Source organism: Thermobia domestica, chromosome 10, assembly GCF_964235325.1.
Source record: "Thermobia domestica chromosome 10, izTheDome1.hap1.1, whole genome shotgun sequence".
Lineage (NCBI taxonomy): Eukaryota > Metazoa > Arthropoda > Insecta > Zygentoma > Lepismatidae > Thermobia > Thermobia domestica.
In genome coordinates this window covers 111,804,134-111,827,796 of record NC_137463.1, presented here as the reverse complement: position 1 = coordinate 111,827,796, position 23,663 = coordinate 111,804,134, and the positions used below count along the sequence as shown (strand labels likewise).

Here is a 23,663-nt window from a genome sequence, read left to right as displayed (position 1 = left end):
AGCAAAAAAACTAATGCTGGGCAAGTGAAGTCAAGCGCTGGGCAAACAAGAACAAACATAGGGCAATCAATATTTGTGATTAGAAACATAGCCCGCTTAAAGTTTCACATGTAATTTAGTCTCGAAAACCTACGATTTAAGGCTTCTCTATCGCTGTGCAAGCAAATACTAATGCTGTTCAAACAAAATCAAGTGCTAGGCAAACAACGACAAACATAGGGCAATCAATACTTGTGATTAGAAACATAGCCCGCTTAAGTCTGAAAAACGTACGAAATTAGGTTCCAGCTTCTTTTCTATCGTTGGGCAAACAAAAACTAATGCTGGGCAAACGAAACCAAGTGCTGTAGAAACAAGGGCAAACATAGGGCAATCAATAATTGTGCTTAGAAACATAGACCGCTTAAATTTTCACATGTAGTCTCGAGAACGTACGATTTAAGGATTTTTTATCCCTGGGCAAACAAAAACTAATGCTGGGCAAACGAAATCAAGTGCTGGGCAAACAGGGGCAAACATAGGGTAATCAATATATGTGATTAGAAACATAGCCCGCTTAAATTTTCACATGTAATTTAGTCTCGAAAACGTACGATTTAAGGCTTTTCTATCGCTGGGCAAACAAAAACTAATGCTGGGAAAAACAAAATCAAGTGCTGGGCAAACAAGGACAAAAACAGGGCAATCAATATTTGTGATTAGAAACATAGCCCACTTGAATTATCACATGTAGTCTCAAAAACGTACGAAATTAGGTTCCAGCTTCTTTTCTATCGTTGCACAAAGAAAAACTAATGCTGGACAAACGAAATCAAGTGCTGGGCAAACAAGAGCAAACAAAGGGCAATCAATATTTGTGATTAGAAACATAGCCCGCTTAAGTTTAAAAAACGTACCAAATCAGGTTCCAGCTTTTTTAAGCGGGCTATATTTCTGATCGCAAATATTGATTGCCGTATGTTTGCCCTTGTTTGCCAAGCACTTGATTTCGTTTGCCCAGCGATAGAAAATACTTAAATCATACGTTTTTGAGACTAGACTACATATGAAAATTTAAGCGCGCTATCTTTCTAATCACAAATATTGATTGCCCTATGTTTGCTCTTGTTTGCCCAGCACTTGATTTTGTTTGCCCAGCATTAGTTTTCGTTTGCCCAACGATAGATAAGAATCTGCAACAGGAGCTGGAACCTAAATTCGTACGTATTTATGACTTAAGGGGCTATGTTTCTAATCACAAATATTGATTGCCCTATGTTTGTCCTTGTTTGTACAGCACTTCATTTCGTTTGCCCAACATTAGTTTTTGTTTGCTCAGCTATAGAAAACCCTTAAAACTTACGTTTTCGAGACTAGACTACATGTGAAAATTTAAGCGGGCTATTTTTCTAATCACAAATATTAATTGCAGTATGTTTGCCCTTGTTTGTCCAGCACTTGATTTCGTTTGCCCTGCATTAGTTTCTGTTTGCCCAGCGATAGAAAATCCTTAAATTGTATGTTTTCGAGACTAGACTACATGTAAAAATTTAAGCGGGCTGTGTTTCTAATCACAAATATTGATTGCCCTATGTTTGCCCTTGTTTGCCCAGCACTTGATTTCGTTTCCCCAGCATTAGTTTTTTTTTGCCCAAGTATTGAAAAGGAGCTGAAACCTAAATTCGTACGTTTTTATGACTTAAGCGGGCTATGTTTTTAATCACAAAAATTAACGCCCTATGTTTGCCCTTGTTTGCCCAGCACTTGATTTCGTTTGCCAAGCATTAGTTTTTGTTTGCCCAACGATATAAAATCCTTAAATCGTACGTTTTCGATACTAGACTACATGTTATAATTTAAGCGGGCTATGTTTCTAATCACAAATATTGATTGCCCTATGTTTGCTCTTGTTTGCCCAGCACTTGATTTCGTTTGCCCAGCATTAGTTTTTGTTTGCCCAAGGACAGAAAAAAGCTGAAACCTAATTTCGTACGTTTTTATGACTTAAGCGGGTTATGTTTCTAATCACAAATATTGATTGCCCTATGTTTGTCCTTGTTTGTACAGCACTTCATTTCGTTTGCCCAGCATTAGTTTTTGTTTACCCAACGATAGAAAAGAATTAAAACGTATGTTTTCGAGACTAGACTACATGTGAAAATTTAAGCGGGCTATTTTTCAAATCACAAATATTAATTGCAGTATGTTTGCCCTTGTTTGCCCAGCACTTGATTTCGTTTGCCTTGCATTAGTTTCTGTTTGCCCAGCTATAGAAAATCCTTCAATCGTACGTTTTCGAGACTAGACTACATGTGAAAATTTAAGCGGGCTATGTTTCTAATCACAAATATTGATTGCCCTATGTTTACCCTTGTTTGCCCAGCACTTGATTTCGTTTGCCCAGCATTAGTATTTTTTGCCCAAGGATGGAAAAGGAGCTGAAACCTAAATTCGTACGTTTTTATAACTTAAGTGCGCTATGTTTTTAATCACAAAAATTAACGCCCTATGTTTGCCCAGCATTTGATTTCGTTTGCCCAGCATTAGTTTTTTCTGCCCAAGGATGGAAAAGGAGCTGAAACCTAAATTCGTACGTTTTTATGACTTAAGCGGGCTATGTTTTTAATCACAAAAATTAACGCCCTATGTTTGCCCTTGTTTGCCCAGTACTTGATTTCGTTTGCCCGGCATTAGTTTCTTTGCTCAACGATAGAAAAGAATCTGCAACCTAATTTCGTACGTTTTTGAGACTACATATGATAATTCAAGCTGGCTGTGTTTCTAATCACAAATATTGATTGCCTTCCCTTGTTTGACTTGCCTAGTGATTGGCTTAGTTTGTCCAGCAAATGATTTTGTTTACCCAGCAGATGTTTTTGTTTGTTTAATAATAGTTCTTGTATTTACTTATATAGAAAAAATTAGATTCCGCAATATTACAATTTGCATACTACAAATGTAGTAATATGATTGTGTCATTGTTACTATTGGATGCATAATCCGTTCCATAATTTTCCGTTTATGTAGCGCAAAATGGTTGGTTTTGATAGAGAAATATGAGCAATTAATTTTGTAAAGTACACAAATGTAGAAGGAATATAATTATTTAGAAATCTTTTATTTTGCTTGTAAAGTTTATTAGGCTTAAAATGTTTTTGTTTATAACTTTTTGTTTGTTTGTGAGCAAAGGAAAAATTTTGGTGGGCAAACATGAGCAAACGATGGGCAATCGATTTGCATGTTGCAATATTTTATTTTTACACTTTGTTCTGCCAGTGTGAAGTTGGCTCTAAAATTTTTTTAACGTATAACTTAGGTTCTATTTTTGGGTAAACAGAAATGTTTGGTGGGCAAACATGGGCAAACGATGGGCAATCGATTTGCATGTTGCAATATTTTATTTTCACACTTTGTTGTGCCAGTGTGATATTGGCTCTAAAATTGTTTTTTACGTATAACTTAGGTTCTATTTGTGGGCAAACAAAGATTTTGGGTGGGCAAACATGGGCAAACGATGGGCAATCGATTTGCATGTTGCAATATTTTATTGTCACACTTTGTTGTGCCAGTGTGAAGTTGGCTCTAAAATTGTTTTTTACGTATAACTTAGGTTCTATTTTTGGGCAAACAAAAATTTTGGGTGGGCAAACATGGGCAAACGATGGGCAATCGATTTGCATGTTGCAATATTTTATTTTCACACTTTGTTGTGCCAGTGTGAAGTTGGCTCTAAAATTGTTTTTACGTATAACTTAGGTTCTATTTGTGGGCAAACAAAAATTTTGGGTGGGCAAACATGGGCAAACGATGGGCAATCGATTTACATGTTGCAATATTTTATTTTCACACTTTGTTGTGCCAGTGTGAAGTTGGCCCCAAAATGTTTTTTTTCGTATAACTTAGGTTCCATTTGTGGGCAAACAAAAATTTTGGGTGTGCAAACATGGGCAGACGATGGGCAATCGTTCTATATAGAGTTTTAAATTTTATCTCGATTTCGCGGGCCAACCTCACACAGGTTCTTTCCTCAACGTTCTGAAGGACGTTTCAACGTGCACAGAACATAAAATATTGTCCATTCTATTGTCTTTCATATATTTTTGGTTTGAACTCATTATCTTTAAAAAATAGAAAGTTACAGCGTTTAACGGAATGCACTAAAAGTTCAAAATGTGCTCAGGCGCCTATACAAAATGGCCACTACGACAAAACCTGCGCGGCTAAAAGATAAATGAATACCGGTACCCTTTTTCAATTTCCTGAATGAGGTGCAAACAGGTAAAAAAATTAATAAAAAACTAAATTTTGTCAGCAACCATCATTGGTCGATATAATTTGGATTGCCCCTTTTGCCATTGCTCAGTCTACAATTGAATTCTGTAGAGAAAAAATTCTGAAATCTGAGCTGCGAAGAATCCTCAACTTCATGTTACACCGCACAATCATCAGGAAAGTTCTTCCCTTCCAAGAAGTGCCTATATGGCGGAAGGGACGATAGTTAGAGAGAGAGACATCAGCAGAAGGCGGTGGGTAAGGAAGGGTTTCATATGGCAACTTATGGAGAGCCTGTATCATCCTTTGAGCGGCATAAGGGCATGGAGTGTGGTGAAATATGGAGACACCATATTTGTTGTTCATTGCTGAATTCTTGCGGACATGTTTGCGATGCATTTCATACAGTTCAGAACTGTAACGATCTGCGTTGATGGATTCATCTCGCCTGAGAAAAATATGATGGATCATATATACTATAACTGCAACAACACCTTGGAGACAAGAGGTGGTTAAGGAAAATTATGCTGGAAGTTGATTACGATCCAACCATTGATCTGATTGTTTACAATCGATATAGGAGGTCAATTTTTATCGCAATTGATAATCCGATACAGGAAACATTCCGTGATATTTCTTAAACTCGGAAAATTGCATACTTAGATTTTTGCTGGCCAGCGCTAATGTATCTGGCACCCATGAGTTCAAATTGTTCGCCTTCCCAATTTCAAGAAGCTAACGAAGGACATTGGTACGCGTGGCTAACTCGCTTGCAATGGTACGAAACATTTCCTGAGGGTCTACTTAAATGGCGTTCCTGAGGAGCTTATCCAAACATGATGATGATGATAGGTGTTCATAGGACTCATTTTGTAAATCCTGAGTCACAGGGACAATATTTGACAATGTAGTGCTGAATGGTTGCGTTTTTTCGCCATTTTGGTGCAAGTGCATTGTTAATGTTGTTTTGTGGCTTTCTGTGCAGAATGTCCCACTTTGAGAAATGAAATGAAATAAAATTTTTCAGTTTTACGTCTCACGATATGCTTGCTAGGCTAAAGAAGACAGTGGTGATGAAAAACGAATGATAATGGTGGAATAAAGAAAGTGTGAACCCGAGAAAACCGATGCACATGGTGTTTCTCCACTACAAAGCTCACTTGAAGCGAGCTGGGATCGAACCAAGGACCCCTTGTACCCGTGAAAGCTCTACTACTGAGCCACCGTGGCCCCGTCCAAGTTTGAAGTCTTGAAGAAAACCTATTTGCAGATGTGTAGTGGTATATTCTCCATAGTGCACTTGCCTATTACTCTGTTCAACAACGCACTACCTTCTGACTCTTTGGATACCCCAGCCTGTTTGCTGGACATGTACTGACTTTGTGATAATCGTCGCATGACCGTAGTTTATCTCTTTGTTGTGTTGCTAAGGTGAGTTTCCGGCCAGACCTCAAAGCAGTGATTTCATTCGTACGAACCTAACATTCGTGCCTTAAGATTAGCACATCATTAGTTGAACGCCTCTGAACGTGTCGCTAAGAGAATCGACCGTTCCATAAACATATGCCATTAGTATTATTATTCGTAGCAGAACCAGTATTAGTAATTAGCTAAATATATATATATATCTTCAGTCTTATACAGCATGATGTGGGGGGGCGCGGTGGCTCAGTGGTAGAGCGTTCACCTCTGGTGCTTGGGGTCCCGGGTTCGATCCCAGCCCCCGCCAAGTGAACTTTGTGGTGGACAAACACCGTGCTCGTGGGTTTTCTCGGGGTTGTCCCGTTTCCTCCCACTTTCTTCACTCCACCATTTCACTCATCTCTCATCATCACCGTCTCCTATAGCCTAACCGGCATAAGCGTGGGACGTAAAACTTAAAGATTTCATTTTTTTTATACAGCATGATTTACGCTAAACACTAAACAGATTTAATTATTAAATGTTGTTGAAAACAATGGATATTAACAAACTAAACACAAATACTAACTTCGTTTCCACATAATTCTATTTTCTTACAATATTATTTTTCATTTTGTTTATCGAAAAATACTATTTGATCACACAATATTTATCGAATGAGAATCGTAAAACTATTTAAGAAGTATGAGGTATACTTTCACCTTCCTACCTTTGTTATGCTTCACGGCGCCATCTTTAACCTATAGTGTTGGGTAATTTTGGGCGCTTGTTGGCTGGAGCAGCAGGTTCGCCTCCAGTTATCGTTGGTGGTAAACCCCGAGAACGGCTTCTAGTTCCTCCCGCGGCGATGGTTTTAGGGAGTTTATGGGCATGATTCACAGGGCGCACTTTCGATCCTCCAATAGTTTCAGCTCCTAACATAGTTAATAATAAAATGTACATTGTAAGATAAAATGTTTATTATTATTATTATTGTTATTATTATTATTAGTAGTAGTAGTAGTGGTGGTGGTGGTAGTAGTAGTAAGTTTTTGCGCAATTTGGAAAATGTGAGGGTGGAATGCATCCTCCTTTATCCTATTGCTTCGTTAGGTAAATTCATAGTATAATATATTTGTGATATTTTTTTTCATCATCTAACAAGCCACAATCAGTAGTTCTTCATTCAACAGCATACAAAATGTAATCTTTACATGCTACTTCCCGAAAACTTCTTTTTGTGTTTATATGATTGGTTTCACATTCACTCATATTTCAGATTGTCACTATTAGTACTACGAAGATTTCGAAAACTAGTATGACTCGTTTATGGTTCTAAAGTGAATACTATTTTCCGAATAACTTCTTGTGCATGATTAAAATACTTTTCGAAAGGTTCAAATCTAGGGAGGTGAACTTTTCGTTTTAACGATAACATCGAAAACTTAAAGAAGGCAAAGTAAAGTATATAGATATACCTAAATATATGATAGAATTCCGGTTTTAGTGTTTTTAAATCTCGAAATTACGAGAATTTGTTACTTTTCTTTTTCATAATAACACCGCAATGCACTGCATAAGGCGATAGATTCGCGAAATCGTCATGTTGGCCGATAATACTAATAAAACAACACAAGTTTCGTTTGCAACAAAATGTGATTCTCAGAAAACCATCAGTCCTGTTATTTTTGGACCGGTTGGTTAGTGAAAGTTTGCCTCTGAGATTTTGCTGTCTGTACTCTTGAAGCAATATCTTTCCCACCCTCCAAAGTTGATTATGAAAGATATTTTTCAGAATAGAACTCAGCAGTTACAGTAAGGAGGTAAAACCTTAAAGAAGAAAGTATGGAAATATTGACAATTTTGTCCTTTGAAAAATAAGAGAGATTGAAGAAACTATAAATTAGCCATTAAGTGAAAATGCGCATTCATAATTATATGAATTGCGTTTTAGATAAATATATTGTGAATTGTTTTTTTGAAGTGAAGAAAATGTTAAGAAAAACTATGCTATGAAGTGCGTTTTCGATAAATATATTGTGAATTGATTGTCTTTTTTTTTATTGAAGAAAATGTTAAGAAACACTGCAGGTTTCTTAACATTTTCTGTTAAGAAACCTGCAGTTGGTTTTTAGTTGATATATGTATTCAAATCATACTTTAAATAAATCCAAGTTTAAGAGGGATATTGAGTCATTTTTTCTCAGATGGTAAGTTTAAAAATATAATTTATTCTTTTGAATTTAAGATGCCAAAATTTAAAACTACTCGTTTAATTTTAAAATTTTATTTTAATTACGTTTCACAGACCACTTTCTCTATGTTTACAATATACTTGCTTTTCAAAACCATTACGAAATAAATATCAAATAACCACTATTTGTGTATTAAATCGCGAAAAATAACCGATTTTGGGCAAGAAATAACACCGATTTTAGGGGTAAAATAAAACGAAAACTTCACGTCCCTATTCATAACCAGTTCGTCTTGACTTCACTAGAATGAAAAAAAAAATATCGGAAGCCGATCATCCCTTTTTTATGATACATACGTGACGTTTGAAATTTTCATATTTTAATATATCTGTAGAAAAAATTCCTCTCTATATAATTTTTATACGTGACTAGCTGAACTTGCGGTCTCTACACAGCCAGCATTCACATATAAGTATGAATCTCCTTGTCATTCCTCACAATATATGACAAGGAGATATTCACATGTCCCTTTACAGACACAAGTGAAAGACGTCTTGATAAAAATCGGCAAATTGTATCATAAAGGGGAGATTTTTTCGATTATTTGTTCAATATCCCGCACCGTTTGCAAGATTGGAGCCTACTTCCGGTTGGGGTTTCTAATTCTTGTATGCAGTATGTAATAAGCAAATATATTACACACACAATTAATTATAATGTCAGTGATATATGATCTTCATTGGGCAAAACACTCCAAACAATAAAGATTCATCTTAGACTGGAGAAATGGTTATCCTTTGCTTTTCATTATAATTTGGCCAGGAAACAAGCGCCTGGAAGATATACAAGCCCTGTATACAAATGTGTGATGTTGGAATGTATAGCTCGTAGAGTATAATGCTTTATTTTTTTTAATTTCAACATTTCCAGCGTACCTCTAAAACTGTAATAAAGAAATAAATGTTTTTTTTAAAAAATCAATTAGAACTGGATAATCTATACAAAATTTGGAATCGACCAGTGAAAACGACACATTTCTATCACTTGGAGTTTTCGAAATTTCATTGTCGAAAGGATTGGAGACAAACATATAAACTTTTTTTAGACGAATATACTTTTCTTTGGAGACAAACATATAAATCTAACATTTTAACATATACAGACAGAAAATACTAACTAGAAAATTTCATCGGAATTTTAACCAAGGATGAAGATAACTCACTATGGCCCTCGGCCCTTATAGCTCATTAATATATAAATCAATGTTTGTCAGACGGGTACGCAGGAGTCTGTGAAATTACTTACATCTCATACTTTATAAAATATATAAATAATGCTATGGACTATTATACTGTATGTAGACCCCTACTATATGTATGTATGTACGTACTTACTATATGTTGTATGCATATAATATAAATAAAGGTTTGTAATTTAATTGCTGTTGATGTTGCTGTCTACCTACGAACTACTACTACTACGCAAATACCAAACTTTTAAAACATGGAGTTCGTACTTCACACTTAAAATTAAAAAAGGGCGTTGGCAACTCTGAAATAATTGACAACCACTAATACTGAAGGTGCAAACCAATGAAATTAATTAAATAACAAATAAACGTACTGTATTTATGTATAAATAACCAGCTTATGCACTCGAGCCGTAGTTCCGCTGTACTCTACAAGTTAAAATCATGCATAAATAAAAGCTGTAACTTGTTTATATTTAACTTTTGTTTCTCTCTTTGGTCATCAATTAATTTATGGTTACACAAATGTTAATGCTCACACCTAAATATGGTTACAGTTCTTATTCTATTTTGAAATAATTAAATGAAGCAATGAAGTTTTCAAGTTGGAATTAAATAGTCACAATAGTTTGAAATTTGCAAATCACCTGAATGGTAGCAAAACGCATTAGCGTGACTGTTTACTATAAGAAATTATTGTGACGCATTGCCATGTTAGCTTTTATGAATACAATTTAATTTTACTTACTTCCGGCTAACACTGTGGAAATACATATGAGGAGTAACATCAAAAGTGGAGTGAGTTTCATGGCTAGACACAAATCGTTGACTTTCCTAGAAGCAAAACAGAAAAGCACAAATTAACAAAATTTTCTGAACATTAGAACTATAAGCTAATTAGCAACTGCTCCCACGTGTTACTGTGGTCAAAAGTATGCGTTCTTCCTTCTTTACTTTTCTTACAGATTTCATCTGAACTTGAGGTGTCGCAAGAAAATTTGAACATCTCGTGAGGGCACGTTAGGGAAGCTCCTCCACCCCGTTTTTTCTTTCATTTACAGCTCGAAATGTCACGTCTTACAGCGTCAAACATCTAAAAGCGTATTCAATTATTTTAGACAAGAAGTCCAAAACACCAAATTTCATCTTTCTCATCTTTAGGGACTTCGATATATGAGGAGTGTATTTTCAAAACATGCTAAATCCATTTGGTAGAATTGGATTATATATATATATATATATATATATATATATATATATATATATATATATATATATATATATATATATATATATATATATATATATATATATATCTTTTTACATTGAAACACTATGCAAGTGATATTTCAAACAGAATTTACCACAGAAAATAATGTGTTTTGACAAAAAACAATTACAAAATTTAACGTAAGAGATTCCATAGTATACTCTTCCATTCCCAATTCAAAATCGGTCATTTTTGGATTTAACATATTTTGGAAATACACTCCTCATATGTCTAACATATTCATATAATAATAATTGGAACCCTTACTCCTCTTTCTTCCCTTCTAGGTCAAACATCAAAAAGTGCTGAAGTACCGGTATGTGTTCTATTATTTTAAACAAATCTATATAAGAAATTTCATGCATCTAGCCTTCAGGAATTCAAAGGTATTTACATTTTAATATAATAACCGCTACTCCTTTTTCCTCCCTTTCCTGTCCAATTTCCAAAAGTCCTTTCTTAATAGTAACATAAGTCTCAAATCAAATGCCCTATCTTTCTATCGTAAGTGGTTTGGTCTGGGGATTGATCAGTCAGGCAGGCAGTTAGTTAATTACTTACTCAAAACTTCTTTTATACGTAGTCCTACATATATTAGCATTCGGCTTGCTGGGGAATTTGGCCCTACAACCCCGCATTTGCCAGCCTACAGCCTCATAGTTCTCATATCCCTAACATATCTCTAATCATAAAGAATTTCGAGACATGGCTATCATATTATAACAATTGGAACACCCAATTTATTTTCTTCCCTTCTAATGGAAGTATCAAAACATGCTGAAACACATCCTTAATTAGCATGTCTCTACTCTTAAGACATTTCGAGATATGGCCATTTTAAGAATTACAACCCCACCCATTTTTCTTCCGGGATTTTTCTTCTCTTTTAAGGGGAATATCTAGAAAAAAATACTGAAGAAAATATTTAATTGTTTTAGATTGAAAGTGTAAATATCATATTTCATGTGTCTACGGGAATTCCGAGATATGGCCATGTTATTTTTACAATTGCAACTTCCATTTTTTTCACTCTTCTTGTTTTATTTCCTTGTAGGGAAAGCAATTATTAAGAAACCTGAAACAACGTCTTTCATTATTTCAAATTAAAAGTCTAAATACCACATTTCATGTCTCTAACTAATTTCGAGATGCGGCAATCTTATTTTAACAATTGTTATTGGCACTCTTTATCTCTATCCGCCTTTTTTCTTTCCTTATAGGGGACATATCAAAAGTGCTGATTCATGTCTTTGATTTTTAAATGAAAAATCAGAATATGAAATTTCAAGTCTCTAACCTTAACGAATTTTGAGATCTGGCCATCTAATTATAGCAATTGTAAAACTGCTCTTTTCTCTTCCCGTTTTCTTCCTTCTCTTCTATCAAAAATATTTTTAAAAACGCTGAAATATCTGTTAATTATTTTAAATGAGAAGTCTAAATACCGAATTTCATGTCTTTATCCTTAAGAGATTCCAAGATACGGACGTTTTATGATAATAATTGGCACTTTTCTTTCTCTCTTTCCTCGTAGAATTAAGAAAAAAAACTTTTAGTGAGATTTTACATCATAAATCCTAGGCCCTGTCCAAATTTCAAGTTTCTAGTTTAAGCGTTTGACCTGGGCGGTGATCAGTCACTGAGTCAATCAGGATTTCCTGTATAAATATAGAAATAGAGATTTCTGAATCATATTATTTAATCAAATACAACTAGTATTGAGAAAAAGGGATTTATGAGAAATCAAACACGTACCACATCTGCTTCCTCAGTGTTTGGTCTTAGATATGGTTACCCTTGGAAACATATGATTTATTCACACGATCTGTAGGTCTAATGGCGAATTTAGCCATCTATGGCCCTTTGAAATTAATTGGCTAAGGTCCCTCACCTATCACTACATCTACCCTGTTATAAGCAGTCCACTAATGAAATTGTTCCATTAATGAAATCGACAATTCTGCTTTAGCTACAGGCGTTTTTACAGTACATTTACTTTTCAGTATATCAAGATATCTTTGAGAGCAGCAGTTTAGTAAATGACATCACGCAACGCTTTCTAATCAGTGTTGACTGTGAGCTATGAAGTCATTCTCACAATAAATTAAGGTTTGTTACATCACAGTAATAATGAAATGTACCAAATCAAACAACACTTTAAACATTGCAATAACAATGTTGTTTTATTGTTAATGATAGCCCCAAGCATACTGACGCTGGAAAGCAGCAGAAATGAAATTTGTTAAAATAGTAACTAACGCGATGTCGAGAATTTCGCGAAAAGAGGGGAAAATGCGCCCTAGATGTACTGCAACGGGAACTTTGCGCCCTGCGAGCAGTGATGCCAATTCCTTCAGAGCCGTTTTCCCTTCACAAGCTTCAGAATTTCCCTTTTCCGGACAAAATTTCCCTTCATCCAAACCGTTCAAGTACTGTATTTAGTAAACGTATTTTTAATCGTTTTCGCTTCCACCCCCTCTCCCCAATCTTATAACCACACATAAGCAGATACCTGACAGCCTTCCTTTGAACTTACGCAGAATTTGAACTTGATTTATTGTTAGGTATCTAAGGCGTCGCGATAGAGGAGGGGAAAAGGTATGGAAAGGTGTAGGCCAGGACCTATGTTAAAGGTGCAATCTCTGCATTTGCCTGGTGTGACTAAGGAAAAACCCTATAAATACCTCGGTCAGGACGGACAACCTAAATATATCATAAAAAATATAAAATAAATATTATGTAAATTTAATTTTTATCCTAGATATCATAATAGATTTTAATATTAATGTAACCTAAGGTACAAAGAAAGTATTAAGTATATATTTGTTATGTACTTACATAAGAACAGCACTCCCATATTTACTGAAACGAATACGAACAGTTACAAAAAAAAAAAAAAAAAAAATAGCTGCTACTGTCTTTGGCTGTACACGAGGAATGTTCGTAAGCACAATACAAAGTTTAGAGATGCGGAATTTTTAAGAATTTATAATTCAGGGAGCACAGTCACCAGAAAATTTGTAAACTTACACAAACACACATACGCTAATGGCCCAGTATTCGCGCACATAATATTTACATTCACGACACGCAGATTTTCTTCTCTTACATCCATTAATCCTCTTCACAGTCAATTGGTTGGGAAAAACATCTTCTGATTGGAAAAACCAAACTGTTATAATAGTTGGAGTAATAATTTAGTTGAGAAATATTTCATTTTATTGCATTGCATTTAATTCAACAATGGGAAGATTAATTTTGATAAAAGATTTTAAATAAGCATTGTTGTAATGTTTCGAATTTCGCTGAATATGTTGATCGATGTGTAATGTTGATAAATATTAACGAATGCAAAACAAGATAACTTGTGAGAATTTATGTAAAATATGTGCAACGGATTATGTTTGGAACATATAGGATGTTGAATTTATACTGAATTTTAATGAGATTAATCAGATACGTAAATACATTCAATCTATAAATGATTGAAGAGAGGTTCAAATTTCCCTGCAAAATTGAGAGATTACAAGCAATTTCCCTTTTTCCCTTTTCTCCAAAATTTACTCAAAATTTCCCTGAGCCAAGGGAAATTTCCCTTCAATTGGCATCACTGCCTGCGAGATGAAATAGCCTATTCGAGATCCCGCATCTACCCCTGTCATTGACTGATTTCAATTACAAGCCAAATAAACACAACGAATCAACGCAACAATGTGTTTGAAGTATAACTGCAGCAAGTAAACATACTGTACATAGCTGAGTTTTGTTGATAATATTATTGAAATGATTTTACATTCACTTGACATTTATTTTTCTATATTTTGTGTACTGAAAAGCAAAGCACCTCGCAAGGATTGTTAACAGAGATACCTGGGAAGAGCCAAACAGTCTTGTGTAGATTAAATTATACTCACATAGCTATTTTAGTAATTATATTAGGCTCGTATCCAGGGTGGTCTAAGGGGGCCGAGTCTTTTAAATATTTTCTCCCCCCCCCTAAAATTTTTACGGTAGGCTTGTGGATGAACTGTAATATGGTGATGAACTATAATATGGTTGGATCGCCACCCCTTATCCCCCCTAGATTTTTGGGCTGGCTACCGGCCTGTATGTACATCAGTAACTTACACTTTTATTGTATATATTGTAGTATAATAAAGAAAATATATTTGTATGGATTGCCCTTTAGTGATCTTAAATTGTATTTTTTATTTTAGTTCGGGATATTATAATGGACGAAGTAACAGTACTGGGATAATGAAACGATGAGACGATTTTTCCGCGAAAAGACATTGAAGATGATGGCTTGCAATATAGAGTACTATGCCAATAAAAGATAAAGTTACAGAATTTATGTATTACTTTGTAAACGAGTTGATGCAAAATGTGAATGTGCCGATGTCTGGAACTGCGAGGGTAAACAGCATCGAACAAATAATGCCAACGAAGAGTGAGACAACAAGCTGAAGAGCAGGATTAACTTGCATCCGAGTATTTTCTTGTGCTTTTGAAAGCACTGAAACAGGAAGCTAAGCACAGTGCTTTGCATTATGATTTTTTTTGCATTTGCATTTGCATTTTTCTCCGTTTGGAAGGCAAAAAAGGAAATAGGCATATGTACGACTTGACAACAGAATTGAAAAAAATACTGCACAGATAGAAAACAGTTCGCCCAAAGATATCGTTCAAAAACTGAGAAGTATAGCCCACATTCAAAAATTGGAGTGAAAACGAGAAGGCAATGGAAACACTCAGTAACAAGGATGACAAGGGAAATAATTTCTTGCTAAAGAATAACAAAGGACAGAGTTTCCTACATAATATTACCAAGGCATAATAATAATAATAATAATAATAATAATAATAATAATAATAATAATAATAATAATAATAATAATAATAATAATAATAATAATAAAAATGACAAGGGAAAGAGTTTCCTGCTTGAGCTTCTCAACGCGCCAGGAAAAGGAACAACAGGTTTGCTTCACTTTTCTGAAAGTCCCAAGCCTGGTTCAAGTGTGAAGGGAACCTTAGTTTGCATAATACACAAACAAGTTCAATTGTAGGGCGCAAACCTCCCGGTGCAAATATTAGTGGGTACATTTTTTCCTCTTTTTGGGATAGGGCGTAAATTTCCCGGGTGCAAAATTCTCGCATCCACTATCGATTCATATGTATTTAATATGAAGAAAATTGAAGCGTTTTTGAGAAAGCTCCTTATGATGACCATATGATTCGAACCTTATGTTACGCTGTAGGTCAATAGATCTACGTGTTACATAGCGCCCGTCCTTAAAATGGGAGTTAAGTTCAAAACAATCAAACATTTTCAAGATTTTCGAATTTCCTTTATCACTAAACTATAATGAACAGAAACAGGGAAAATTTCAATAAGTACTAATTGTTTCTTGATTCCTTTCTGTACACAGTAAAAATCCACGTGGTTTAAATCTCACGTAGTTTTCATTATTAAAGGAAGTCGTTAAACCGAAAAAAAAAATCAAAATTTATCTAGAATTTTCAAATAATGAAAGTACAGTAAATGCTCAAATTTCAATCATTCCTTAGAAACATATTTTGGTACAAAATGGAAGACATGAAAGAATTTAAGCTGCTTGCTTTTACTTTGTTTCTTTAGCAATATACTGTACAATATATTATAAAAGAAATGTGAAGGTATATTCCTAGTATTGGATATTCTAATGGAACTGAGAAAAATAAAAATTTCGCTATCGTATATCTAGGAATAGTATTCAATGATGAAATTCATATTTTCTAGTAAATTCAATTCTCAACATAACATTACTTTCTTTAATATAAGTTCTTTTCTTTTCCTCTTTTGCCTGTTTGTTACTTTCTTTCCTTGTTTATACAGTATGTTTGACGTTAATTGCCATTTTACAGAACAGAGACTTATATGAAATATGAAATCGGATCAACAAATAGTCCCACCGAGAATCAAGGCCAAGTCTCTAGAGAAAAGACAAGAACACTTACGAATTGTAGCGTTCAAAATATGTGTTATTTAATAATTAAATCAATGTGCAATGAAACTACTTACCTTAATTTGTAACTCGAAATACTTCCTTCGTTGATTAAACGTTAGTGCCTCTATTTAGAACCAAAGTGCTAATAATAAAATCTGTTCCCTGTTAATGATATATTTATCACATAATTATATACACAACTAGTGCTAAATATTTTTGCAACATTGTCCACAGTTTCCGTTCACATTTTTCTATATCCGATGCCAATGACCACTAAATCCTTCCGGTTGATCATAACAGGATATTGAGGCACATTTTCCTCCTTCTTAACTACGCCGTTGTGCCAAATACTTGTCCTCATTAGAATCTTATGCCAAAAGTATCAGAAGGTTTAATTGAAAGAAAACATACTATCACTGTTAATTTTTAATTAATTTTGTTAGCTGAAATGCTCTGTCTCGTTCTGACCTTATAATAAGAAAAGTGATAACGTTAACACGAAATGTAAGTTGAGTCTGTATTTTATATATTTAGTACTGACTATTTCGATCTTCAATCAGCCTGTTTTGTTTCCTACATACGAGTTTGTGGTCTGCATGTCATAATTGCTGCTACACTTCATAGTGGGGGTAGATTTTCAAATCTCACTTTTTGAAATCCGGAGACTACACATATAATGGACGAAGAATCAACCGCTATTAACTTGATAAGCATACTGCAAGGCCAACCAGACGACACGAGACACTTTCGTGAAATACACGAGCCAAGATAGGCTTTTCTGAATAGAAACAGTTACACTTTTCAAGACGAGACAATGACCTGCAAATCAGAAAATTCATCACAACAGTATTTGTTGCCGAACGCCCACGGGAAACAATGGGTTAATGATAGAGGTCTGCATAGGCCGGAGTTTTTGGCCCAGCCCGTGAGTTTATAGTCTGAGGCCCGACCCGAGTCCCGCTATGTTTTAGCCTTTAGATCAGAGCCCGGCCCGAGATCATGTCATAATCAAAAAAAGCCCGAAATAAGTCCGAATTACAAAAACTTAATAATTAACGCCAAATAGTATTTTTATTTAATTATGTATTTTAAAAGCTTACATTATTCAGAAGGAATAACGAAATACAGATTATCCTTTGCACTTACTAACTATATGAATTCTCTAAAGGAAATTGTCATTTATATAAATTCCGTCTCCCTTAGCATCGGTGCATAATTTTGGGACGATAAGCTAAATATTTCATTTCGTTTATATACATTCTCATGAAATGGAAACATAAATACTTCATATCTTAAAAACAAAATGTCAACGTGTGTAAATTCTTATGCAGATGGATGTGTATTGGACTTACTCAGATAGTCCTCAAAGCAGTCATTGTCGATTGCTGTGAAGGAAAAAAATATTTATTTATTTATTTATTTCAGTGCCCTTGACAGAGCTATATCCTCCATTTAACAAGTGGCAAGTAAAAGAATACGTAAGCTAAATTATAATAAAAGGAAGTATACAAAATTCTAAGAATAATCTACAAATACAAGACACTAAACAAGTATTAACAAATTATAAGAAAGATATGTGAATACATGAATATAATAGTAATATAAGAAATAATGCTAGGAATACAAGAAGTAAAAAAGGATTAATACGGATAATACAAAATATGTGTAAATACATAGAAAATGAAAAAATGATGAGGTAATGATGGAAATACAAGAGTGATTATTGATATATAAATTTTAAAGCACATTGCTACATTGAACATTGTTACTTATAGCAATTTCGAATTATAGACATACAGGGGATAGACAAAAGAAATCTAAAAACACTTCATACAGGGCACGTAAGTTTGGTCCTCCACTGTACAACACTGTTGCGGTTGCCGATCATTTTTTGTTTTCTATGTGTCATGTGGACCTTCCTCTTCCGTCAGTAGTAATCAGTTCACCTGTGAGTGTCGTGGTGTGAAAGTGGTGCGGTAAAATGGGCGACCTGACAGATTTCCAAAGATGCTTGATCGTTGGTGCCCGTCTGGTAGGAGCTTCAGTAGCAACAGTGGCGAACATTGAGGGGGTATCGAAAGGCACTGTATCCAATGTCATGAGGGCATGCAGAATTCATGGGCAAACAACGTCTGCAAGGCACAACAGTGATCGAAAGACAATCCTGTCAGATAGGAACAGGATGGGATTAAAACGGATTGTAGCAGCTAAAAAGAAGAGCACTGCAGTGAAAATTACGTCTGACCTCAATTCCGGCCTGCAGAACTCGGTTTAATCGGAAACAATACGACGGGAGCTTCATAAAATGAACATTTAAGGCAGAGCTACTATCGCCAAACCCCTGGTCACAGCAGTAAATGCGAAGAGGCGTATCTAGTGGTGCAAGGACCACAAGGCGCGGACTCATGAGCAGTGGAAACACGTAATGTGGTCCGATGAATCGACCTTCACCTTGTTTCCAACAACCGGTCGTTTTTACGTATGGAGAACACCGTCCCAGGCCTATGATACAGACTGTCTGCTCCCAACTGTAAAGCACGGGGTGGTTCTGTAACAGTATGGGCAGTGATATCGTGGTTTTCTGCAAGTCCCATCATAGCCCTGCATGGAATGATGAATGCTAAGGCGTATGAGCCCATTTTGTGTCACCAGGTTCTACCCATGGCCCAACTATTGTTCCCTGTTTGTGATGGCATCTACCAAGATGGTTTGGCACCCTGTCACGCTGCAAAAACGATGAAATCATGGTTTGAGGAGCATGACTAGGAGCTACCACATCTCCCCTGGGTTCCACAATCACCAGATCTGAATATCATTTAGTCATTGTGTTCTGAGTTAGAAAGGCGTGTTCGGTCTCATTACCCTCCACCAGCATCCCTTAAGGAACTGGAGCATGTTTTGGAGGAACAATGGTACAAAATTCCACACACCACGATTCCGGAGCTGTATACGTCCATTCCACATCGGATCCAAGCTGTTTTGGACGCCAAAGGAGGCCCCACACCATACTAGGTATGATTTTCACACTTTTGCAAACGTTTTAGATATGTTTGTCCAACCCCTGCATATTGAGCATAAGGCATAGAAAAATCAATCTTTATACCCTTCATAATTAACTGGTTGTGAAGATTACACAATCAAGTTGCTGGCGAATGTCGATGTTGAATTATAGTTGATCTGCTTATAGAAAATGGAACATCTAATCTTCAATGTACAGATTTAACGTTTAATTTAATATATTGCAAAAACTCTTGTACATCGACAAAATAATTAATAATCTTATACAATAAAATATTTTGTGCGAGCAATCTACGAGTAATTAGCACTGGGATAGAAAATTCTAATAACAAAGCAGATACTCTATTCAATTTAGCTGACCTATTGTACATTTTAAAATACAAATAACAAAGAAAGTTATTTTGAATACATTCTAAGTCATCAATGTGAGTTTGAAAGTAAGGGCTCCAAATTTCACAACCATATTCAAATTTACTCCGTAAAAATGTGTAATACAAAGTTGTGATTGCAGAAACGCCAGTCATAAATTTTGTAGTTCTTATGATAAATCCTAGACGTTTAGATGATTCAGAAACTAAACATTTCAGGTGTAAATTAAATGACAGTTTAGTATCAACTGTAATGACCAAAGTATTGTTGAGGCACTTGGACACCGAGTGGGAAAATGTCCTATGTGAAAATTGGACTGTTACTACGCGTATGTGGCATAGACGTATAAACAAGATGAAACATGCCTTTTCTTCTTCTTCGTCTCGTGAAAATTGGTCGTTGCTATGTGAATAGTTCTAAGTGGTAGGACCCGTTCATGGTCTTATGTGCCTGTATAAACAAGATGAAACATGATTTTTCCACTTCTTCTTGTGAAAATTGGTCGTTGCTATGCGTATTATAATATAACTATTTGCTTAAGCCCAGTGTGTGTATAGGGGGAGGTGAGTGTGTGTGTGATGTATTATACGTAAAGAAATGAGATCACGTCATGAAAAGTAACGAATGAAAGGATGATGACGTCGTAGACGGAACGTAGAGTGTACACGTACAGTATGTGTTTGTGTAAATCATTCCATTAGCAATATGCCATTATTGGTACTCTTTACAAAAATGCGAGATTTAGATTGGCGTACCATTTCGTATTGTAAATTGTGAGATAATTACAACGATATATGGCAGGAAGGCATGTGTAACATTTGAAGGAGGGGAAAAAGTGATTTTTCCAGGACATTGTACTGAAAAATTAGAAGCAGATAATGGTGCATTATTAACGTATTTATAATACGAAGTACATAAAGTGGAAATGTATATTTAACATATAAAGGAATGAGGACTAATTTATCTGGACGTAACATGCACGATCTTGAATTTACTGAATTGGCATCTTCATCTTAAGTGTATAGTGGCATTTATAAACAAGATGAAACATGATTTTCATTCTTCGTCCTCCCCTTCATGCATACACAGTCATCTGTATCCATAGTGCCTTTATTCTGTGTTGATCAGCTACTGGAGTAGCATGTGTGTGAGTTCTTGTGCATCAACTATGGATACTAAGAAAGAGTATTTGTTGAATGTTGAATATGGACTTAATTCAATGGAAACCAAATTAATTTGTATTGGAGTGGATAGTGATACATTTGAGCCAGTGATTTGTATTGGTAAAGGCCTTGTGTTTTCAGTGAAGTTAAATTTGGCAGAGTGGTAGAAACTTGTACATTTGACTTTGTTTGTCTCGGACTATTTAAATTCTCAAGTAGAAATCACATTTATAAAATCTCTTGGACGAAAAAACGAACTGCTGCTGCGAAAACTAATGAGTGAAAAGTTAGTGTTATTAGAGAAGAAAGGAACACTTCATGCTCCTTGAAACACTGTATACGTAACTTCAAGTGATTGGCTTTATTTCTTGGAAATATTACCATATTTTGAACATGCGGTGAAAAACAGTAAAGCTTGCAGTGTTGTGCTATGTGAATATTTTGATTGTGTACAGATACTATTCGCAATTATTTACAATCGCAATGTCTTTCATGTAGAGGACTTGCTTGATTTCATACATGTGTGGATGAACAGAGTATTATTAATGAAATGAACATCAGTTTTTCAAGTGTATCTCTTGATAAGAACGGCGATGTGAACATTGATGTTGAAAGATTAAAATTGAAAATGAAAGTATTTTGTAAACAAAAACTCATAGATTCAATTATGACTGATTTTTTTGATAGTACAAACACAGCCATGGTAGGAGGAAACCGATACTCAACCCTTGAAAAGTATCGACGAAGTAGACGTCTGTTCATAAAGAAGATAATAGATTTGTTTTATTTCATTTAAAAATAAAAAGTATAGTGAAATTCAAATGTTTTATTTAGAAAAAAATGTGTTTTGTGTTCCCTTCATACACTTCAATATGATATGATTTTTATGACAAGAAAATCCTATCATATTTTTTCCTTCTATATTTATAATAATAATGAATTCACATACTTGAAATGTTTGTTAAATACCAATAAAAAGTTCGTATTTGAATTCATTATTATTACAGAACTCTGTCTTAAGTATGATAGGCTTTTATTTCAAAAAAGCTTTAAAATAATTAATATTAAATTTTAAAACAAAGTCCTATCATAATAATAATAATATTGAATTTACATACTTGTTTTTATTTACGAAAGAATAACTTATTAAGTGTTTGAATTCATTCTTATTATTTAGTTATATGATTACATCATTGAATTAAAAACAGTTGTAGATTCCTTTTTTAAAACATAGTAAGAAATTCTTTAATCCAATGAGTTTAAAAAAGGTACAAAATATGTTTTATGATATATTTATTTAATTACATAATTGATGATAAAACATATTTATTAGGAAATGGAAGAAAATAAAAAATAAAACATTTGTTTACAAAGACAAAAAGAAGAATATAAACTATTTATTGACGATGATAATAATATTTACAGAAGAAAAAATGATCGTAAGTATCTTTTTGAAACGTTTTGAAAAGTTTTTAAAAAGCTCCCTTACGTTCGCTGTGCGAATTATTAAAAAAGGCACTTTTTACACACACACACAGTATAATAATAGTCTTTAAATGTTCACTTGTAATTTTCATATTGATTATGATGATGATGAAACGTAGCTAGAAGTCATACCGTATAATGATGCTGCCCATACATACGCTGACGATCTTTTATTCTCTGAAATGATTGAGAAACATAGCTTAAAATTTATTTTATCTATAATCATGACAAATAAAAAGTATACAAAACAAACGAAGAAATGATAATATACATACTAAACACGTTGTAACAAAGAAGAATGAAAAATGACTACCTGCAGTAATAGATAGAATTTAAGGTTTATTTTTATCTATAACAATAATGAACAAATAAAGAAATAAGAATAAGTATCCAAAACAAACGAAGAAGAAATAAGTCATAATAATGGAGACATGATAATATGTTTGCAAAAGAAAAAAAGAAGGAGAAATAATTACCTGTAGTAATAGATAGAAAAATCGAAGATCATTTATTCGGGTATGGATGAGAAGGTATAACGAAAATCGTTTAAGGGCTTTCCTTTAACTTTGAAGCAAAGGAATAAGTATGAATAATGTCCACATAGGGACGATTTCACAGTTTAAAATTGTTTATTATTGAATTTATAAGAAAGAGAATTTCTACGTTGAATTTCTACATATGGAGGAAATCCTAATGTATCGAAGTCCATCAGTATTAATATATACAGACACCCAATGGGTACCGATCTTACTAGCTGGATCTGTATTTATGATGATAGCTGCAGGTAGTGGAACATGTGTTGCTATTTCGTTGGCTGCAAATACGCGAACCTAATGATTTTGAAATGAATAATTGGTTTGAAGTACATTCAATAATTTTAGTGTAGAGGACATTATATATAAAATGCAGACATGCATATACAGGTATATATATATATATATATATATATATATATATATATATATATATATATATATATATATATATATATATATATATATATATATATATATATGTTGCGCTATTTAAATAAAAATAATAACGACCTTTAAAATTCCATGATGATGTTAGTCTGGTGATCCACTTCTAAGAGTGACTGGAACTCGCCATATGTGATGCATGAGACAGGTGCTGGTATAGTATTCTTAAAATGAAATTCCAGATGAACACATCCGTGTTCAATTAGATTCCAATGCTGCACAGCGCTGGCTTCTCCATCTTGCGTAATGTCGAAAACAAAGATACTGTATCCTTGTGGAAAGTCTAGGCGAA

The 23,663-nt window shown here is 34.3% G+C and overlaps 1 long non-coding RNA gene across 2 annotated transcripts in view; it reads right to left on the bottom strand.

The window, feature by feature from the left end:
- The window catches only part of LOC145662055 (uncharacterized), a 103,837-nt gene that overhangs the window by 8,343 nt on the left and 71,831 nt on the right, over positions 1-23,663 (bottom strand). The window contains exons 1-3 of one of the 2 annotated variants that reach the window (XR_014126969.1): positions 16,431-16,629; positions 9,845-9,930; positions 6,383-6,587 (exon numbers count right to left, since the gene is read on the bottom strand). The exons of the other annotated variant lie outside the window; for it this stretch is intronic. This is a non-coding gene — a long non-coding RNA (uncharacterized LOC145662055). Of the gene's footprint in view, positions 1-6,382; positions 6,588-9,844; positions 9,931-16,430; positions 16,630-23,663 lie in introns of those variants that run through there. 2 annotated transcript variants of the gene reach the window in all.